Source organism: Pteropus medius, unplaced genomic scaffold, assembly GCF_902729225.1.
Source record: "Pteropus medius unplaced genomic scaffold, Ma_sr-lr_union100, whole genome shotgun sequence".
In the NCBI taxonomy this organism is placed as follows: Eukaryota; Metazoa; Chordata; class Mammalia; order Chiroptera; family Pteropodidae; genus Pteropus; species Pteropus medius.
The window spans coordinates 10,626,041-10,642,434 of record NW_024351730.1 but is presented as its reverse complement, the minus strand read 5'-3'; the positions used below and the strand labels follow the sequence as shown (position 1 = coordinate 10,642,434).

Genomic DNA, 16,394 nt, shown 5'->3' with positions numbered 1-16,394 from the left:
ATATATGTATATTTGGGGTTTAGATAAAAGAAACTTGAGGAATCAACTCCTTTATACCTCAAATAACAACAAATAACTATAAAACTGTGTAGATGAATCACACGGTAAATTTGTGATTTCTAATGAAGAAAGATAAGAAATAATGTAGTCAAGGCAGTCATCTAAACAAGAAAAATAAAATACATTTTCCCCTGCAAAAAAAAAAAGAAAGAAAGAAAAAATTCACACAATAAGGAAATAGGGAAACCTAAAGGACTTTGTAACCTCCCTAGAGATGTAGTAAAAGCTTCATAGTATGAGTCACATAAATTATTCTGGGGCCGGGCTTTCACAAACACACTGTAGAGTCATATTGACCCCAGGGTCTGTTGGTGAGGAGTGGGTAAAGAGGGAGGAAGAGAAGGTCATTGCAGGCATAATGCAGAATGTCTCTTAAAGTCCTCATTTACCCTAATTTTGATAACTACTTTCCTAAAAAGTATATAACATGCATACGCTATTTTCAACCTACGATTTTTTTTAAAGAGAGAGAAACTGCTCTGGATAAAAGAAAAGCATATAACACCCAGGAAATTAATCAGCAAGAATGAACTAGTATACACATATTCTTTTTATCTCTACCAAGAAAGGTGAGGTAAACCTAATCACTGGTAGTGTCCAGGTGACTCGTGAATGAATTTTTTGGGGAAAAAAATTGAAATGGGAGTTTAAAATCAAAATGTTCTGATTACTGGTAATAAAATAGATGTATTTTAGGGCTCATTCAATGTATTATGTTATAATTCTCATTTATATGGTATTCTTGAAGGATGAGATTAACTAAATGTTATCCCCATCAGCATCAAATTTTTTTAAAAGGTGAAGTGTTTTGAACAGAAATTTTTCTATAATGGTTTACAGTGAATAGAATATAAACTGTTCTTGATGTCTCGGGGTTACTACTATGAAGCTTAGATGCAGTAAAATGCTATCTTGAGGATAAATCGAAGTAGACAGGATGGTCTGTCCCAATCAATGGCCTTTCTGTCTTAAAACATTTTTGAGCCTATTTTTAAATAAGTATTCTGGGGTGGAGTCAGGGGCATGAGAAGGTCTGGGTTCTGGCCAATTTCAGAGGCCACCTAGTCTCAGACCTGTGTGCAGGTTTAAAACTCATCTGGTCTGACCACCCCCTGCCTTCGCCATGCATCACCACCATCAGCCTTTCCCTGCATCACTGACCCTTCCATAAAACAAAATAAAAATAATAAACAAATAAATAAAAAAGTATTCTGCCTCCTTTTGCATTTTTATCTGTCATTTCTCATTAGTCTTATTCTCATTACTCCTTCTCCTTTCTAATTTAGCACAGGCTTCTTGTGTCTAATAAGAAATTAGATAATCGAGTATGATCTAATTATATGTAAAGAGAGAATCACTAAAAGTGGAGTGAAAGCCTAAGAAGCTCCCTGCTGAGTTAGAGGATGGATGGCATCTGTTTTAGCTGCCTCTGCTCTGCTTGCTTACTTCTGGGGGCTTCTGGTGTGCCCTAGACAGTGGAAGTTACTGTACGAGTTATTTATGGTTAAATTCAGGTATTTTTGTATACTAAAAATGACAGGGAAAAAAGATGGCTTCTGTCTCTTTAATGTTCAACTCAGCGTTTGTACCATACCTGAAACATCAGCACTTAGAGCCTCATTATGGACATTCTGTGTAAGTTTAATTTCCTCCATGGCCATGATTTTGTTAAATGTTACTGAAACAAAAAATACAGCATGCAATCTATGAGCACAAAGCTTATGAAAATGGGGGAAAGTGTCCCACCCATATATTATCAACTCTGTCCTATATCTTTCCACTTCAATGAGAGTACATTTTCTTTCATCAGGTTGATACATATAATATGTAATGAAATGGAAGAGATGGAGGAAACAAAGTGATACCTGTAATAAAACACCAAAATTATGCTTGCATTTCATAGTCTATAAAAACTGCACATTCACTGAATTACAGTTTCCATCAAATTGCTGACCCCTGCACTGGGGAGAAATCAACTGTATTCCTCATACCTGAAATGAAAAGGCAGGATTAGTTCAGGGATGCTCTCCTTTTTAATACTAACAAAGTCGATGTTTACACCGAATGAAACTACATAATTCCCAAACTATGCATAAGAAAAATGTATTGTGCCAAATTTACAACCCTCTCACATCTCATCTCATCTCCTTTGTTTCAAAATGCTCTTTAATAGCCAAAGATGTGTATTCTGTTATTACAGTCTAATTTCTCATAATAATTTTAGGATAACATAATAGATTTTGCTCCTGCATTATGTTCAAGTAATTCAAAATTCCGTGCAGATATTTATTCTCATGAGGTTAGTAGGGAAAAAATATCCTGCACTGACAAATTAAAGCAAAAATAATTTGTAAAACATTTAAACTTATGTAAGGTCAACTTTTATCCTTTTGTTTTGCCAGGTATAATACATTTCCATTTTAAGTTGTTTCTTTAGAAAAATTAAATTCCATGTGCTTTTCTAGCTTATGTCCATAAGTTCCTTTGGCATTAACCTTCCTGCTCAGTATAAATCATCACCTAAATTGCCATAAAACCACAATGTCATATTTTTAAAACTCTTATACTTTTTCAAGTACATTTCTGAAGCATTCATTCTCTGCATTTCCGTAAACTTTCAGGTTTTGATTTTTGTGATTTGTATAGTTTTCACCAGCCGTTTCTTACAACATCCTGCCATGAAGTATTTGTGCATCTTTCTCCTACATATTTATAGCCATGGTTTTACTATGCTCTCTCCTCTGTGCCTTAAAACGCACATGTCCTGGCACAGTGGCTGTATTAAGCAAGCTGTATATCCTCCCTATTTCTGCATCACAGTATAAAGTATTTCCTTAAACTCGAAATATCCTTTTCATGACCTGTTCCTTTCCAAGGTCTTATTCTTTTAAAGGAACCACATCACTCACCAAAAATCTCAAATAGAAAGATAAAAATGAATATTTTTCTTATACCGTTTATCAGTATAACAAAAGTCTCTTCCTTTAAAAATCCTAAATTTATTACTTCCATCCTTCTACTGTTATCGAATTTATTGCTATGATAACACAGTCTCAACACAAATATCATCTCTTCATTTAAACTTGGAAAGATCTACCCAAAAGTTTCAAACCACTGGAGGAAGTCAATCAAATTTCAGAGAATTATCCCTATTTCCCATGTTTTCACTTTTCACCTTGCTTATCTCTGAAAAATAAGCTGTAATATTGATGGATTTTTATTCAATTTTGATTCCTTTTAAGTATGTCTTGGCTGCTTCCCTAGCATAATTACTCTGTTATTAATAACCTGAAATCCCATTATCATTGAAGAACTGGCGATATTGAAGCTTCGCTACTTTTTTTTTTTCATTATTACCACTGTCATATTACTGTGAATGTCACAATATTGCTTTTGAATGCAATTTCCTGGGCCTGACTTACAAATGTCGTCCATCGGTTCGCCTGAAATCAGTTAGGTGTTTTCTTTTGTAGGATCTATTGTCACTGTATACTGTGAAGTATTGCCTGTAAATTTGAATTTGTCTTTTATGATCTACCCATCTGATCATGGAGTGTTAGTAAAGAGTTGGGAAAATGTATCAATAGAGTTCACTGTACATGGGAAGGTGTTTCTAATTATTTTATGCCTACTCATACTGACTTTCATAGTGCTCATATTGGTATATTTTTCCATGTAATCCAAGTCATCAACTAATTAATGAATGCCCATAAAGTTCACAATATTGAATATGCAAATTGGGGATATAAAAGAAGTAGAAATCATAATCTGTCCTCAGTAAATTTATAATCTCAACAGAGGCAGGACAGAGAATGCTCTAGTTCTGCAATATTAAAAAACAGAAACTCTTCTTCCTGATCTTCTAAATAAAACATAGTAGCCTATAATTATTTTTTGATTTAGTATTTGTCAATCCGATTATTTACGAGTGATTCCCTGAGATCATGTATACAACAGTGGGCAGACAAGAAGTAGCAATATGCAATTTAGTTGAAGAATGATTTTTATTATTTAATATCAACATCTAAATTTCAATATACTTTTGTCGTTCTCTACTCATAATGCATGTGTTTTTTTGGTGGAAAACTATATGTTGCAGTGAAATGAACAATTTGGGAATGAAGAAAATTTTGAGCCAAATCCTTTGAAAATCTCAATAGTCTACTTCATATACTTTTTAATCTTTCTTTTCTCACATACCCCTTCTCTTGTCAATTTCTTTTAAATAATTTCCTCCAAATGAAGCAGTGCTGTGATGTGTAAGAAGGGACTAACTCTGCCATCGTTTTACTTGGTGTTCAATAAACATTATGGCGATATGACATAGATTAATCAACGGTTGTCCCTTCCCTGGAGGAACTCACTGTCTTATGATACTGTTGTCTGTGTCGGGTGAAGAGAGGCTGATAAATCTTAAACCACTCCCCTTTAGTATTTGATATCAAAATTCTATGCGCAATTTAAAGATCTTTCATTTTATATTCTGTAAGATAAAGTTTACTTTTTTTGAGACAAGGAAAAAGTCTCCTTATTCTACTTATTTGAAATCAAATATCTTTCTTAGATTACTTAACTTCCTCTGCATAGGACAATGTTTGTTTTCCAAAATCTTTTAAAACATGACACGTTAGATTTTAAGTCATTTTTCTCTCCCTTTGTCAGCTTTCTTTTCATCTCCTGTCAATTCTCTACTCTTCCTCATAGTCAACCTCCTCCCACAAGTCTTCACAACATAACTGACCTCCTCATATACTTTGTTTCTATTTTAACATTTGTCTCATGCCCTACTTAGCCTCTCTGGTATCGGCTAATGTTGCTGAAATCTACAGGGCACTGGGCATGATGTTAAATTAAGATTGTTAGCACAGTATGCCTTCTTGGACAAAGAACGAAAACTCATTACAAAATTATGAGTTTTGCTCTTCTTTCAATATATAGTAGGTTCACTTTTACAAACAGTTTAAAAGGTCTTGAAAAACTCTGACAGGAAAAAAATTCTACTGGGTAGTTCTATTACATGACTTCTCTGATGAAAACAAACATGCCAAAGGAGCTTTGCAGATTCAATGAAGTTAAGCATTTGAGATGGGAAGACTGTCCCGCCCAGGTACACACAATGTAATCCCAACCATCCTTTTAAGTGGGAGGCAAAAGTGTCAGTAGTCACAGGAGTAGATGTAATGATGTACTGTTGGAGCGATCTGAACTTCGGTGTTGCCCCAGTGGTGGCAGGGGGAAGGGGGTGGATAACAGCGCAGAAACTGGGACAAAAAGTGTCCCAGCGAGGACAAGCCTCCCAAATCTGCTTGCTACAACTGTCAGCAGTTGGGTCATTGGACTGCCCTCTGGCCCAAGAGCTGAAGGACCGCTGGGTCAAAGCCAGCCACAGGCTTCCAAATAGTTGCATGGGACTGAAGAGCCCCACCCTCCACCATTGGTAGAATATCTATATTTGTCTACATCACTGGACTACATCAAGGGTAACAATGGATGTGGCAGGTAGGACAATTACTTTCCTTTTTTGATACCAGGGCCACCTACTCTGTCCTTCCTTCTTTGGACCCTTCTCCTCTCAAACCTGCACCATTGGGAATCACCAGAAAGCCAATTTCTTTATTTTATTCTGCCTTTATATTACCTATTGGATAAGTATCCATTTACCCAAACATCCAGTAGTCCTTAATCCATATGTTCTACTGGGAAACATACCTCCAGAGACTAACTGGTTTACTACTTTAGACTTAAAGGATGCATCTTTTCCATCTCTCTGAGTTCACAGTCGCCATATCTATTTGCCTTTGAATGGGACTCCCCCAATGGAGTCCACCAGCAACTGACTTGGACAGTACTTCCTCAGGGATTCCTGGATAGTCCCCACCTTTTTGGTCAAGCGTTAGCACAGCATTCATAAGATTTACAACTTGAGGGGGAACTGATTTTACAGTAAATAGATAATCTTCTTCTCTGTTCTCCTACCACACTGACTCTATGACTCAACATTCTTAGGTCATTCAACCAATTTATTAATCAAGGTGTAAAGGACAACTCTCCAGCCTCTCAGCTGCAGCCAACCTGGAAAGGCCCTTGCCCTGTTCTTTTATCTTCCCTAACTGCAGTAAAGGTCCCCAGAATTTCCAGTTGGATTCATTACTCTTGAGTCAAATCTTAAGATACCAGAAGTCCCTACAGAGGACTCTACTTACACCTGCAAACCAGAGAAGCCCTGAGGTTCCTCTTCAAGAAGGAAAAACCAGGATGAATTTTATGATTCTTTTGACTTTCTCCTCCTCTTTGTTAATTTTTACCATGGCTATTCCTATTCCATCTACTCCTTATCAATTAGCCAACTGAACTGTCTCACTCTAAGTTTTCTCAGTCCTGCTGGTTTTGCCTATCTACTTGGAGCTGGGGGTGGGTTACCTTAACCCCTGACTATCTGTGGACCAACACTTGTAAACTGCCTTGTTCAATTTGTTTCTTCCAGGGTCCAGGCAATTCATCTACAAATGGTTCTTCAAGGAAACTATCACCCACTCCAGTCAACAGATCCTGTACCAAATGGTGGTCCCATAGATGGGCATCAACAGTCGCTGCCCCCTGTCAACAGAGAGCAAGTACAAGGGACCCCATCCTCCACCTTCACCCCTTCTCAGCCTGAAGTAGCCAGAGCAGTCATCACCCTCAAACCCCAAAGATTTGGGTCCCTAATACTTAAGGGGGGGGCATGTCAGGTAGCTAGTCAGACATAAGCAACAGGGAAATAAAGGAATAGGGGCCCAGCCCAGATACCGCCTAAAGAATACCCCAATGGTAGTAGAATTCTGGGTATGCACACGCGTACTAGGCAAAGAGTTATATAGCAGCCAGGTGTCAATCAAAATGACCTCACTAGCCAATCACCTAGGAATGCCTTCGGAACCACCCATCACAGCCCGAATATAATGCAGACATTCCCACTTTGGGAGTCTTTTTGTGTTGGTTATTGTGGTGGTTGTTGTTGCTGTTATAGTGTTCTGTTAACAGCTGTCAGCGCTAAAATCATTTGTCTCCTTGGGGCATGCTTCGTTTTTCTAAAATATACTTTTAATAAATCTTTTCTAAATCTCACTGACCTGTGATTCTTCACTGTGTCAATGAGGAAGAACTAACTACACTCCGTGCCGTTATCCTCTCCGCCTCCCTGACGTTGGGGACTCTGAAATTCAAACAGCTCCAACAGTAACAATGACAGAAGCAGAGGTGGTGGGGAGGGGGCAGTGGAGGGGAAAGAGGAGGTAGTTATTGAAAAATCTTACATTGTTGGCTTTGAGGATGGAGGAACGGGCCAAAAGCCAAGGTGGCCCCTAGAAGCTAGAAGGCAAGGAAAGGGATTCTCTCCCCAAGCATCCAGAAAAACAGCCTTGCTGACTCATTTTAGACTTCTGACTTCTAGAACTATAAGACAATAAATTTGTATTGTTTTGAGCCATTAACTGCATGGTAACTTATTACAGCAGCAATGAGAAATACACATCCTGAGAAAAATTACCAAAGCTTCTGTGGTCAAATAATTTTGGAAAGCATTATTCTCTATGTCACCTTCTCAATGCCTAAAATTTGAGAAGTCATACAACAAAGAATCCTGTTTAACTTTGTTTAAACCAGAAATTCCCAAAAGTATTTAACCATCGACATTTTAAAGACTATTTTTTAACTTTCCTCAGAATTGCTGTTCATATAACCTACTTTGGGCAACAATGATTTAAGGATTTATGCTGTGGATGATGGCATCTGGAAGGGATACATTCTTGGAAACATTTATCTAGAATGAAATTCTATCCACTGACACTGAGTTATTGTTGAGTGTCCATTATGGCTTTACATTGTGATATGTATTAGGATGAAGGAAGAAGGGTTGATGTATAAAGACATAAAGAAAATGTTACTGACTCAAAAGAAATTATCATTTAGTAGGGGACATGACATATTTACCAAAAATCATAAGTCAGGTAGGAAATGTTAGGGGGTCTGTGTGTATACACAAAATGGGAGCACGGGGTAGGGGGAGATGAGCTGCTGTGGAAGTTTGGAGGAAAATAATCACTTCTTGGAGCAGGGTGTGAATTATGAAAGAGCTGGCATTTGAATTTGTTCTTTATGGACAGCTAGGCTATTGACGAGAAGAGAGAGAGAGAGAGAAAGGGGGTGCAGTCTTAAATTGTGAGCAACCTTACATATTCCAGGTACTGCCTGACTTAAGAACTCAGTTATTCCTGGATAAGGAAAGCAAGACAAGCCTTGGTGAGCCACATCCTTATCTGTGTGATAATCGGAATTCGAAATTGGAGTTCCAGTCTAGAAAATTATTAGGTCCCATAAGAACGTCATCACAAATAAAAATGATACACAGATGCTTTTGAAATACATAAGTATATATAACCAAATTCTTAATATGAAATTTAAGTTCTGACTCAAATGCTCCTTTTGGAGGTATTTTTCCACATGGAATGGATATCCTAAGGTTTCTTAAAATATGTGTCTAAGAGTTTAGTCTGAAAATTTTTTCCTTTTCCTGGTAAATCTTCCAGTAGTAAGCATAGGTTTCTTCATTGGACCTCTGAATTTCATTTCAGAAACAGAGTCATCTATTTCAAAAAGTTCCAATGCCCCTTCTGTGTGCATGGATGTGACCAAGAGACTTTGCTTTAAAAGTGAACAGTGGAGGAGGACCGTTTCCACCCTGACGTTAGCTTCCTGTTTGGTGTCAATTTTAGTCTCCTTGGGAGCAGAAACTATCTCACTGTTTGTTCTCTGTAAGCCTAGACTCCAGAGCAGTGCCTTTTCTGTCGGAGGCATTCAGGGTATGATTGTTGAAATGGTGAAAGAATCATGGAAGTTGATGGGGTTTAGGCAGGTTGCCCCAGAATGTGCCACTCTGGCATGTGGATTATTTCGAGCTGAAGACAATAAAGGCTCAACAGACTCAAGAGGAGCTTTTTACCTCTCCCCAATCTGTACCCAGAGGCGAGACAGCTATTACCAGAGAAAACACTTTATATCAAAAAGGCTGATTTGTATGGAATGACCCACATTTGTTTATTAAATATTTGCTCTTCTCATCTTCCTGTGAAGTGTTTTCCTCCCCCTTTGAAGTCCCAGACCCCTACCACCCTTCTCCTAAGCTCAGAATGGCACATGAGCCTCCACTGCCTGACTATATGTGAACCTTTCATATCTCTGTGGGACTCCTGAACATACAGAATTAACTTTTTTCCCCCTTTAATCGTGGCGCACTTGAGTCAATTTAGAAAAGGAATTTTTCAAAAATTTCTTTTCAATAGGAAAATGAAGATTAAAATAGGTGGCATTTTAGGGGTAAAGGATTCAAGAGAATTTTGGGGGGGAGGGTGGTTAGTTCTAGCTTTAGAAGAAAAAAGGCTATAACTTTCTGGAAGGGATGCGGGATTGCCTATATTGTCCCTGTGCTTGACACAAAGCTACTGACCGATCGATCAGGCAGTTTTATTAAAGAAAGTTTTATTAAAGAAAGGATTTAGAGGATCAAAGGTCCCCTTCCAAGAAACATTCACATAGGTGTGACCTCTGGAGATTGTGTGCCCCCCTTGTTTGTCTGGCAAATACCTTCTCATCTTTCAAGACTGCTCAAATGACACCTCCTGGAGGGCCTCTGGCTCCTTTTGGAGTTGTTTACTCTGCCCTCTGTGCTTCCCAGCACTCTGTGCAAAACTCTCTCAAATATCGCTAATCACATTTTATCCGGTTATCTGTTTACATATCTGAATTCAATTCAATAAAGTTCTGCTAGGGCAATGCTAGATCCAAGGACTCAAAAGGCCGGAGGGACTCTCGCCTTTAGAAGCTGCTTCCTACTATGGGAGACAGACAAGTACACAACCACAGTTCTCCGTAATAGCAGGAGAACATAACACAATGGAGAGAGAACAGGAAGGAGGGAGTGACAATGAACTCCTGGATGGCAGGGTCTTATTTCACATCCTTAACCCTTAGCACAGTGTCTGACATAAAAACAAGTTCTACACATGTTAAAGGAGAGATGAGAGAAGGAAGGAAGAAAGGAGGGAGCGAGGGGAGAGGAATCAACGGAATTGTCCCACCCCATATCCTTCACTCTGCTGCACGTTGTCAAACACAGTAGTTACACTAAAGGTGCTATTTTCAGGCTTCTGGAAGAGATATACAGGAGCACAGTCGATGACGTCACATCTAGCACATAATACAGTACATGATAATCACCAATTTGAAGGAGACAAGTCATAATTGGTCCTGTATTTAACTGTCGTCCCACGGCACATGCTAATACTCCCGGGTGTCGTACGGAGGTTGCACTGGCACTAGCGCCACGCCGATTTGATTCTTGGGTTTTACATTATTAGATCAGCAGGCTCTTTTGCTCCTGCAAAAGGATGTAACTAAAATTTTGGTCCCTTCAGAACCTTGTTTGCCATCCAGTCCCTCATTTCTCCGCCAGCTTCATCTGTGCAACTCATCTTGGGTTACCTCTGGCAGATGGAGAGAGGAATCTCATTTCCAGCCTCTGCTGTCTGCATCCCAGGGCCCTCCCTGAGCAGCCTCTATTTCACCGGGGAGAAAAGGGAGGAGGGAGGAGGACGAGCCTCCCCAAGAGATGAGAGTATAAAGTATTTCTCAAATTTTCATCTTCAACAGCTGGTATCATTTAACTCCCGAGGGGAAGGGGAGAGCCTATGCTTTGTTGCTTGGGCTAGCAATATAATCTCTAGCTATCTCGATGCCAAAATATCAATTACAGGTTCATTTGGATGATGGGATAAATTGGTCTTCAGACCACTAGACAATGACATAAATTGGAGGTCGGGGGAGAAGGTGGAGGAGGGGCTTGAGCCTCAGGACAGAAGTGAAATAAGGTAAAGTCAAATGCCTCATATCCTTACAAATTAAGTAACTCAATTCTAAGCTGCTATTTGTCTCATGAAGAGAAACCCACCAGCAACGAAAGTGAAGCAGGTATTCCTCAAGAGGTCTTCTTCTTGGGGGTTCTCATTAGAGAGATATTAACGCACCCATAGCACCCAACCTCTCCTAGCATAACAATAAGAGAAGACTGAAAACATAAATGACTTGTAATTAAAAATAAATGTCTTACCAAACACAGAGAGTCATGGAGTGTTCAATTCCATTTATATGAAATAGCTAGAACAGGTAAATCCATATAGATAGAAAGCAGATTGGTGGTTTCCAGGGGCTGAGGGAAAGGAGAAAAGGGGAATAATTCCCTTTGGAGTGTACGGTGTGTTGTATTGCGGCAACGGAATGCGATGAGATAGAGGTGATGGCTGCACAGCACTGCGAATGTGCTGAATGCTATGGAACTGTGCAATTTTAAAATGGTTAATTTCGTGTTATGTGAATTTCAAAATGAAAACATTTTCATAATGAAATGTTTTCTACCTGAAGGTCTCGTTATTTCTCACTGCTCAACAATCTACCACTATCAGGAAATAAGGAAGATTTTATTCCTATTCCACAGTGATAAGAGGGATTAAATAAGTCTCAAGTTCTAAGATTTGCCACCCTTTGGCCTTTCTTGTGAAAAGCCTAGTATTTTCCCAGAATGTCTGTAGCAGGAAAGTTATTCAAACCACTGACCCCTGACTTGCTTAGCCCTTCACAATCAGCAGCAGCCACCGTTTGTCTGCAGTTGCAAAGAGCCAGCTAGAGAATCAAAAGTCGATGGGGTACACCTGTGTTTACAGACTCTAAGCCCCTGGCAGACCTGTGGGACCTAGCTGTATTCTGAGCAGTGGCCTTCTGTGGTGGTGACTGAGGGTCATTTTAATTCGGTAGAAAAATATAAAGACCTTACTCTTTCCACACACTTTTAGGATCAAAGAAAATCAATTTTAACAAAGAGTAGAAGCATCTTCGAACGAGAGGCAGCTTTTTCCCCCCTTCCTTTGGATTCTAAGAAGAACATATGCTTTGACATATAGATCCAAAGCAGTCAGCTATTAAATGGAAAGAGAAGCCCAAGAACTTGGGGGGAATAAAAACATGTTGAGAACAGAGATGAAAAGAATGGACCTTGAAAAGAAACTACAAGACGAAGTAACGATAAAAAAAAAAGCGTGACAACCATATTTAGGAAAAGCTAGTAGGGGACTGCCCAGCCTTACCCAATACCTCTCCCCACTGACTCTGACACTACAGTCAGGGCCGCGGACAAACAGGCTTCCCAAACCCTTGCCCAATTTGTAGAACCATTCAATTTGTCTCACGCACTACTTTTTTTATATAGATCTGATCCTTCCAGTTTTGACCTTACAACATTTTTTCCAATCATAGTTTTGTCTCATCTCCCACACTTAACACTGGCTTTGAGCATTTGCTTTCCTTGACCGAGATTTATACGTTCCCCTGGGACTAAAGCCCCTGGTGGCTCCATCCACATTCAGCCTTACTCAGGGATGTCACACCTCATAGTGACTTATAAAAATAAAAAGTGTTCAGTTATGTTTTGGTGTGTCTTTCCTTTCCTCAGGTGTATCCCTTAAGACTAAGCCTAAAATAAAGCTCTAGTGTTGATTTCAGGCTCATAAATGGCTAGACAAGCTTCATAATCAAAAGGAATTATTAAATATAATGAGAAAGCAAAATATATTCAATGCTTTCAAAATCCCCTAATCTAATTGCAATATGCCAACTGACTCAGAGAGCCATTTTTTTTCCTACATTGTGTGAGAAAAAAACATGTGGTCCTGTCACAAAATGTTCACATGCCACAGACACTGCAGTACTATTTTTCTGGAAAAACTCCTAAAAGTGGGAAAAAGTATGTTTCCTATGTTAGTCATGCCATGGAATAAAATGCAAAATAGAGATTGGGTTACAGAGGGGGCAACCATTTTCCTTTTGATAGGAATGCTGAGATAAAGCATCAATTTTGAGCTATGTTGGGGTTAAGCAGTATGATGGGGACTGTAAAGTTGCATGTGTGCAATTCCTGTCCTGAGCCGGGTCAATTCCTTGTCACCTCTGTCTTCATATCACTGCTACAGTGCTGCATAAGTGGCATGGTAAAATCACACTGACCTTGGGCAAGTCACTGAAGCGTTCTGGGCCTGTGTCTCCACTTGTACGATGGAAAGAGATATACTTACTGTTTATTTTTAAGGTGGCTGTTATGGGTTGAATTGTGTTCCCCCCAAAATATACTGAAGTCCTAATTCCCAGTATTTATAAGGTCACTGCACACTTAATAGTTAAGGTGAGGTCGTACTAGAATAGGGTGGGCCCTTAATCCAATATGGTTGGTGTCTAATAAAAGGAAAGCTGCCATGTGAAAGCACAAACATACAGGGAAAATGCCATGTGGCAACATAAGCAGAGATTGGAATGATGCAGCTGCAAGCCAAAGAATGCCAAGGATTGATGGCTACTACCAGAAGCTGGAAGAGGCAAGGAAGGAGTCCTCCCTACATGTCTCTGAGGGAGCATGACCCTACCTTGACTTTGAACTTGTAGCTTGTAGAACTGTGAGACAATCAATTTCTGTTGTTTCAAGCCACCTAGTTTGTGGCACTTTGTAACAGCAGATGTAGGACACTAATACAGTGGTGCAGGTGTCATTTATTGCGTGTGTGCACACGCACGTGCACGCATGTGTATTCTAATTGCAGACGAAACACAAAATAAACCAGGTAGACAAGAAGCAAACAAGGTAACTTTTCTTATCTATCTAAAACAAGGAAATGACACTATTTCCTCCAGACCCAAAATTGCCTCTCTAAACTCACCTCCCAATACTGGCCTTCCCATTCAGTGCATTCCAGAACACTGACTGGCCTTTGCATCGGCAGCTTCCTCTGCCTGGAACAAGTCCAGGGCTAACCCCTGACTTCCTGTCTTCCCCAAAGAGACCGACCCTGGCCACTCCATTTAACACTGCAATTCGTACTCCTGCCCCACCCAGCACTCCCAAATCCTCTTGTTCAGCTCTACTTTTTATTTTCTCATGTTATTATTGGCTTCCAATATCCTAGTAATTTACTTATTTCTCTATTATGTGCATTATTTGTTACCTGTCTCCCTCTGTGCTAGAACATAAGTTCCACGAGGATAGGGATCTTAATCTTTTTTTTCAAAAATAGGAACAAGCATCTAGAACAGTACGTAGGTCATTAATACATGCTCAAAAAGGATGTTTATAAATCCATTATTTATTTTCAGTTAATCACTTTATAATTATAGAAGCTATACATGTGCACTGTAAAACAGTATCCAAAGTTAAAAACTTCAACTCCCACCATCCAATAAAATTTTCCAAATTAAGATAAACCAGAGTGGTTTTTATCTTCTTTTAAGTGACTCTCAGGAGACTCCCATCTCTTGAGGGGAAATGTCTTGGTAGGGGTAACAACCAATTTATAAGGCTGGTGTGTGGATTAAATAAAATAATGTATCCAAATACGTAACAACTACTAGAGGTAGTTACTTTCATGCAGTAACCACTAAAAGAGGTAGTTACTTTCTTTGCTTTGATCTTGTCTTTAACTTCCATCCTTTCTCCTAACTTCCAAAAAGTAGGTAGTAGGTATCTGCAGCCTAAAGAATGGTATATTGTTCTCATAGGGGAGGCAGGTAGTTCCTCCCAATTTTTCCAAGTCCTCGAATTCATAGTACCAAGTTGTATGGTCCAAAAACGCAATGAGACACAAGGCCACTAACTATTCCATAGAATTTTATGACAGCAGCAACAATAAAAAATCATAATAAACAGTAATAATTACATTTTTTATATTACACTCTCCTATTTACAGTGTTTTCATATGAAATTTTCTTTTATAGATCAAAGAACCGAGGCTCAGAGAATTTAAATGACTTGTCCAATTCACTGAGCTGGTAAGCAGAAGAGCTGGGAATTAAATCTAAAATTAGAAAATCATCAGTGACAAAGACCTTTTAACTTGATATTTAGTGAAACGCATACTATCCATTTTTAAAGTCTCACTCACAATAAATGAAATACTCTAGTATTTTCTCTATAAGCTACTTTTGACACCATCCTCTAAACAAATAACTTACCTATCTTAATAGCCACACGTCCTTTCTTTATTGAGCAGCTCTCCACCAAAATTTTCTTCTTGTAAAAAGAATGCACTTTCAGTAGTTAAGTGCACCAGGAAATAGGGTACATTGTTGAGGAAGCCTGGGAATCACTGCTGTTGTGAACTGTTGAAAAAACAAAACAAACATCAAGAGCTTTATATCTCCAGTCCTCTCTGTGAATGCCTTCAGAATGAATGTTTTTTCCAATCCTTGGCAGAAGTCAGTACAAAAGGTTTTTGCTGATGTGTCCGATTAGATTTAATAATATTAAACTTACATTCCATAGCCTAATTTTATTCTAGGGCCTTAAAAGCATTTATTATAAACGGTTTCCACTTCTGAAGGGACTGAAAGAATCAAATCCAGGAATATTGAGGCTCTCATCATTCTTACATACAGAATTCTCACATTTATTCTTCTTGGTAGGTTAGCTAAAATTCAAGGAGCTAGAAGACACAAATTCAACCCAGAAGTGAAGGCAGTAATCTTAGATTACTTCCTCCCAGCCGAGACAGTGAAAGCATCTTTTTATTCAAATACTAATCACAGAGGTAACGGGTTAATGGGCTCACTGTGGTGGGGCATGCACAACCCCTTCTAAATATGCCAAAATCAAAACCATGGCATAATTACTGCAGATTTTAATTAATTTATTTTAATTAGTTTCAAGTATACAGCACATTGGTTAGACATCTATATAGATCTACATAGTTCATAAAAACGATCCCCGCAATTGCTCCCTCCCTCCCCTAACCCTTCATCTAGCCAACATATTAATGCTAACTGCATTCCCTATGCCGTGCTCCCCATCCCTGTGACCGTCCATCGGCTATTAATTTGTACTTCTTTAACCCTTCATCCCATTCTCCCAGTCCCCCAACACCCACCCCTCTGTCACCAAACTGTCCACTATATTTGTGAGTCTGTTTTCAATTAGTTTGTTCTTTTTATTCTTTAGATTCCACATAAGTGAAATCATACAGTATTTATCTTTCTCTGATTTAAATACCTTCTAAGTCCATCAAAGCAATATCTTTTTCCATTCCCTTCCCTTTAGCCTGTGTGTGTCCTTTAATCTGAAGTGAGTCTCTTGTAGGCAGCATGTAGGGGTCTTGTTTTCTTATCCATTCATCCACTCTGTCTTTGGTTGGAGCACTTAATTCTTTTCCATTTGAGGTACTTGTTGACAGGAATGTAGTTATTACCATTCTTTATTCCTGTTTTTGATA

At 38.9% G+C, this 16,394-nt stretch overlaps 1 protein-coding gene across 3 annotated transcripts in view; it reads right to left on the bottom strand.

The window, feature by feature from the left end:
• The window catches only part of CRACD (capping protein inhibiting regulator of actin dynamics), a 243,512-nt gene that overhangs the window by 114,709 nt on the left and 112,409 nt on the right, over window positions 1-16,394 (bottom strand). For all 3 annotated transcript variants that reach the window (XM_039845266.1, XM_039845267.1, XM_039845268.1), the window contains exon 2: window positions 15,142-15,288. The gene's annotated coding sequence lies outside the window, so the exon portion shown is untranslated. The remainder of the gene's footprint in view (window positions 1-15,141; window positions 15,289-16,394) is intronic.